Source organism: Echinops telfairi, unplaced genomic scaffold, assembly GCF_000313985.2.
Source record: "Echinops telfairi isolate 266 unplaced genomic scaffold, ASM31398v2 ScPeMD7_7475;HRSCAF=8513, whole genome shotgun sequence".
Classification (NCBI taxonomy): Eukaryota; Metazoa; Chordata; class Mammalia; order Afrosoricida; family Tenrecidae; genus Echinops; species Echinops telfairi.
Genome location: NW_022111379.1, coordinates 2764130 through 2770329, shown reverse-complemented (window position 1 = coordinate 2770329; position 6200 = coordinate 2764130).

Here is a 6200-nt window from a genome sequence, read left to right as displayed (position 1 = left end):
ATTTGTGCTTGACTACTGTAAAGGGTACTACTACCTTTTTAATCGTGTCTTCTGTGATCTTGTCTGACGTGTAGAGCAGTCCAATAGACTTATGTTTGTTGATCTTGTATCCTGCCACTCTGCCATATTCCTCTACTGCTTCCAACACTCCACTTGTGGAGTTTAAGGGATTTGCAATGTATAGAATCATATCATCTGTGAAAAATGATCATTTCACCTCTTCCTTCCCCAGATGGATACCTTTGATGTCTTTTCTTTGTTTTATGTTGTTAGCTAGGACCTCCAGTACGATGTTCAATAGGAGTGGGGACAAGGAGCATCCTTGTCTGGTCCCCTTTTTCAGTGTCTTTTCTCCATTAACTACCACGTTGGCTGTTGGTTTTTCATAGACAGCTTGTGTAATATTGAGGACTTGTCCTTCTCGTCCCGTCTTCCTGAGTGTCTGAAACAGGAATGCATGTTGGGTGTTGTCGAATGATTTTTCCACATCTATCGATATTATCATGTGGTTCTTATCATTTTTCCTGCCAATGTGGAGAATAATGCTGATGGTCTTTCGTATGTTGAACCATCCCTGCACCCCTGGTATGAATCCCACTTGGTCACGGTGAATTACTTTTTTAATATGCTTTTGTATTCTATTGGCCAGTATTTTGTTAAGGATTTTTGCATCAGTGTTCATTAGGGATATTGGTCTGTGGTTTTCAATTCTTGTGCGAGCTGTGTCCACTTTAGGGATCAGAGTTACACTGGCTTCATAGAAAGAGTTTGGGGGTTTTCCAAGAAGACATTTTCACAGATTGAAGACTTAAGGGACATGACAACTAAATATAAAGTGATCTGCAGAACAGATGAAATCTATACAAAGTCTGTAGTTTAGATAAAGCATTATACCAAGTTAACTCTTAGTTTGGGCAAATGTACAGTGACTTTGTAAGGCCTTGACACTGGAGGAAACTGGGTGAAAGGTAGGCAAAGGAATTCTGTGCTATGTAGATGTACAACATTTCTGTAAATCTAAAATCATTCCAAATTACTTTTTCAAAAGTAATTTGCATGTCTACATGCCTGCAATAATGTCTTAGAATTTGTCATCTTAAAAACACGCAGTCTATAGTAGCATTAAAACAAAACAATAGGCATAAATACTTCCCTAAATTTGTCTTTTTTATGCTGAGGTGCAACCCATACTAAAGAGTGTAGACTTTGATCTTTGTCTGTATGTAGTTCCAGCCCTCTTGGCTTTCAGCAAACAAGGTTGTATTATCTGTATATCAAAGGTGGTTTGATCCTGATACTGCCTGCTTCACATAGTCCAGCGTCTTGGATTATTTGCTCAGCATCTCAAAAAACAAACAAACAAATTCACTGCCATCAGGTCAGTTCTGGCTGGTAGCGACCTCATAGGACATAGCAGAACTTCCCCGTGGGGGCTTCAGACCATCAATCTTACGGGAGTAGAATGTTTCCTGGTTCTCCAGTGGAGCACTGCTTTTGAAGTGCTAACCTTGTGGTTACGCCACCAATGCTCTTTGCTCAGCCTCTAGATGGAATAAATATGGTGAAATGATACAACCCTGACAGCCTCCTTTCTTGATCGTAAAACTCACGATGTCCTCCTGTTCTGTTCTAACCACTGCCTTTTGGTCTGTCTGTCGATCCCACAGGAGCACAATCAAGTGAGCGGGAGCACTTTGGTGTGCCTTTCTTTCTGGTGTAGCTTTCTGGTGTTCTCTGCTTTCGGATAAGATCCATCTGACACCCGCAATGTCCGTGTCCTCTTCTAAATCACTCCAATTCCTGGCAGTTCCCTGTATATGTGCTACTGTTTTTAAAAGCTATAATCAGTATCATTTTGCTTACTTTTGATATTAATGATACTCATAAAATCTGTTCTGATTCATAGCAACTCTATATAGGGTCTCTAAGGCTGTAAATCTTTAGGGGAACAGACAACCTCATCTTCCTCTCACCAAAAAGCTGGTAGTTTTGAACCTCTGACCTCATAGTTACTAGAAGCCTAATGCCTAGTCTGCAGTGGATAACAATGGCATTGTGTGATGATTTCCATATTCTGCTGAAGTACCTTTCTGTGGATGGGCAGAAATATGGATCACTTCCAGTTGACTTGCTGGGCCAGGTAACTGTATACCAATTTTTTTGGCTTAAATCAGTGTACCCTTCAATAATTCCAGCATTTCTATTTTGTCCAGTTGGAACAACTCCACTGGTACTGTACTAATTCTCAGAGGTTGGAATTCCTCCTTCAGTGCTCTCAGTTCTTGATCATATGCTTCCTACTGAAAGGTTGCTTGACAACCAATTCTTTTTCGTACAGTAACAAGTGTATTCCCTCTTCTTTTGATTCTTTTGTGCTACCCAGTGTTTTGCCCATCCCATCCTTTACCATTCCACTTCAAGGCTGTACGTCTTTCTTCAGTTCTCTCACTTTGAGAGACATTGAGCACAGTCTTCCCGTTTGGTGGTCTAATCCAGGTCTTTGCACCGGTCTCCTTGAGTCTCTTCTGAAAGCCTCCCTCGGGCCTTTTGTGTCTTCATTTCTCCATCCACTGTAGCTAACTGATACTCAGAAGCAAGCTTCAGAGAGTCTCTGCTAGCATCCACTTTTCCCCTTTCTTTTCAGTCTTTTTGTGACCCTTTGCTTTCTTCATCGAGGATGGCCCTGACATCATCCCACAACTCCTCTAGTCCTCGGTCCTTAATGTTCAGTGAGTTGAATATCTTCTTGAGATGGTCTCTAAACTTGGATGGGATGTACCCAAGGTCATAGGATGACTCGCTTAGACTTATTTTCATTTTCTTCTGCTTCAACTTGAACTTATATACGCGCAATGATCAATGAGTTCCAGTTGGCCCTTGACCTTGTTCTGACTGATGTCACTGAACTTCTCTCTCACCTCTCTCCTCAGATGTAGTACATTTAATTCCTATGTGTACCACCAGGCAAGGTCCACAGGTTTAGTTACTGTTCGTGTAGCTGGGGTGGGGGTGGAAGGAGGGAGAGGGAGTATTTGCAATGAATTAGTCATTGGCTTTGAATACTTTTATCATGCATTCTCTTATGTCATTTCTAACTATCAATACAGCCATATTTTTCTGACTACTGATCCTTTCCAACTTTTGCATTAAAATCACTAGGAATTATCAATGCATCTTGATTGCATGTTCACAGTACAGAAGTTGGTAAAATCTTCCATTTTCTCAGCTTTGGCATGAGTGATTGTGTCAACATGAGTAATAACTGCATTAGCTGGTCTTCCTTGTTGGCAGATGGCAGTGTTGTACTCCGGGATAGATCTTGAAATGTTATTTGTGCTGAAGAATGTGCCACCTTTCCTTTGCCCTAGGGCATTTCTGGCACAGTAGACCATATGACCCATTTTGAATTGGCTTTGGTATACGGTATAAGGGCTGGGTCCTGATTCTTCCATTTTTGGAAATCCAATTTTCCAAGCACCATTCATTGCCGATACTCTTCCTTCCCCACTGGTCAGACTTGGCATCTGAATCAGTTACTCATTCTAAGGTTACTCTTAGAATAGAAAAATTCTTACATGTGAAAATATATAACACCTTTTGGAAGGCCTAAAAAGCATAACCTTACAAGTTTCTAATCTTCCATTTTTCAGAATATATTAAACATTTTACTCACTTAATAAGTTGATTTATTCAACCCGAAATATTCAAAAGTTGATGCTCTTCTAATAAAGCATATACATGATCTCCAATTAGAGCATACTTGTCTTAAAGCTATTAACAACAAAGGCTTTGAAACATTTTTGAATCACTTTATTCTCATTCAACATAGGACCTTTATATGTGATGTGTTAGAAACACCACATTTAACAAGATGAGGTTCAATCTTTTTATATATATATATATATATTCCTTAATATATGGTATCTAAGATGATATAGGCAAAACTAACCACCAGCAGTTCACCTAATGGAGAGAAGCTGAAAACATTCCCCTTCCAAATGGGAACCAGAAAGGGGTGACTTTTTATCTCACTCTTGTTTAAGACAGTCCTGGAAGTCTTCGCCAGAACCATCAGACAGCAAAAAGAAATCAAAGTCATCCAAATGGACAAAGAAGAAGTACAACTCTCTGTTGTGAGAGGGTGTGATTTTACATACAGAACACCCCCAGGGTCCATCAGAAAAGTGCTGGCTGGATGATACCCAAGAAATCATTGTACTGGGGGCTCTTACACCTCTTATAACAATCCATACATCAGTTGTATCAAACACATTTGTATATGTTGTCATCATTTTCAAAAAATTTTCTTTCTGCTTGAGCCCTTGGTATCAACTCTATTTTCCCCTCCCTCCCCCCAACATGGCCTCTGATAAATTATAAATTATTATTATTTTCATATCTTACACCGCCCGCTGTCTCCCTTTGTCCATGTCACTGTTGTTCATCCCCCTGGTGGGTGGGATTATATGTCATTGTAGTTGGTTCCCCATTTCTCCCCCTTCCTCCCCGACCTGCCCCCTGCCCTCATGGTATCGCTATTCCCATTGCTATTCCTGAGCGGTTTACCTGTCCTGGATTTCATGTGTCCAGAGCTTTTATCTGTACCAGTGTACATGCTCCGGTCTAGCTGGGTTTGTAAGGTAGAACTGGGGTCATGATAGTGGGGGGGAGGAAGCATTAAAGAACTACAAGCAGGGGTGTCAAATTGGAGGCCTGCAGGCCACATGCGGCCCCTGAGGTAATTTTTTGTGGCCCACGATGCTCTGAAATAAAGTGAAAATAGAAAAAATTGTTATGAAGAAAATAGCGCTCAGGGGCGATCGAGGCAAGACCTTACACACAATTCCCTCATTAACCCTTTAAGGCGTGTATACACGGGGCCCAGTGCCTTTCCTGGGGGCCTGTGCACGCGTGTGAACGCGCTGACTCAGTTCCTGCGACGTTTGGAAACGATGTCTGCCACTCTCAGTGTCACGTAATGTAAACAAGATCCCAATAGCGACAAGGTTACAAAGAGCACTCTGGGTCGTGCTGTGATGAATCACACCTAGCGGCAGTGCTAGTTACCATTTTCAGAGAGAAGCCCTTATGATTGTGCATCACGTTTGTCAGCTGTCCAACATTTTGTGTTTTTTATTAGTTACTTTGTTATATTTTCCCGTCACAACATAAGAGGTAAGTGAAAACTAGTAGGAGGAAAGCGCTGGCAAGTTTCGGGTAAAAAAGAATAATTTTAGTTTTATAAATACATTAAATAAAATAAATGTTTAAATAAAAGCAATTATGTAGTGTTTTAATTATCCTACCCATATTCCTGAATCCTCACTTCAAACTATAAATTTAACAAAATTTGTAAATGTGATGTGGTCCGCGTGAATCTTGCCTGTTGCACCATATGGTCCACGTTTTAATTGAGTCTGATCATCCTGAAGGAGAGGAAAGTTGTGTGTTCGTCGGTGGAGCGTCCAGACTTCTTACTGGAAGCTGCTCTCAGATCCTAGAGGCTGGTCGTCGCCTGCACGGTAGCACTTCTCTAAAGGCATTATCAATCTGAAGGAAAAAATGGGCCCGATCCACTTGTGTGCAGTATCTTGTTGGCACTTAAAGTTTATCTTCGACATGCTCTGTACAAAAAATCAGTTACTCAATGAATGAATTCGTGGTCATTTTAAAATGTGATCTCAAATGAAATGAAACTATTTAGGTTTTCATTCAGACTTCAATTTCTTGCTTCTTTCATGGTTACATTTGGAGATTTAAGAACATAAGGATCATCTTGCATTGAGGGCCTTCACAGTTTGCAAGGTAAGTTCCTAGCCACAGCATTATTCTTAGTCCACTCTTAAACATCTACATTTCTTGAACTAAGAAACCCCCTTAGTTTTGTTATACCTATTGATTGAAGTATTCATTTTCACTCTCTGCCTTTTAATTTTATTCCTATAGGGTTGGGATAGATAACTTTCTGGACCTGGTTTTAAATTATGCACTTCTATGAAAATAGAGAAAAATGACTCACTTAGCGATGAATAAATTCTACATTCCATTAACAGACAGATTGTTATAAAATTACTGATATTTCTAGTAGAGGCAGTGAAGGTTATGTCAAATAACTACTAAAAAAAGCATGCTACGTAGTGTTAATGATGTTACCTTAACATATCAGCTTCAGGGCTGCATAATTGTTTCTGCCAACCCAT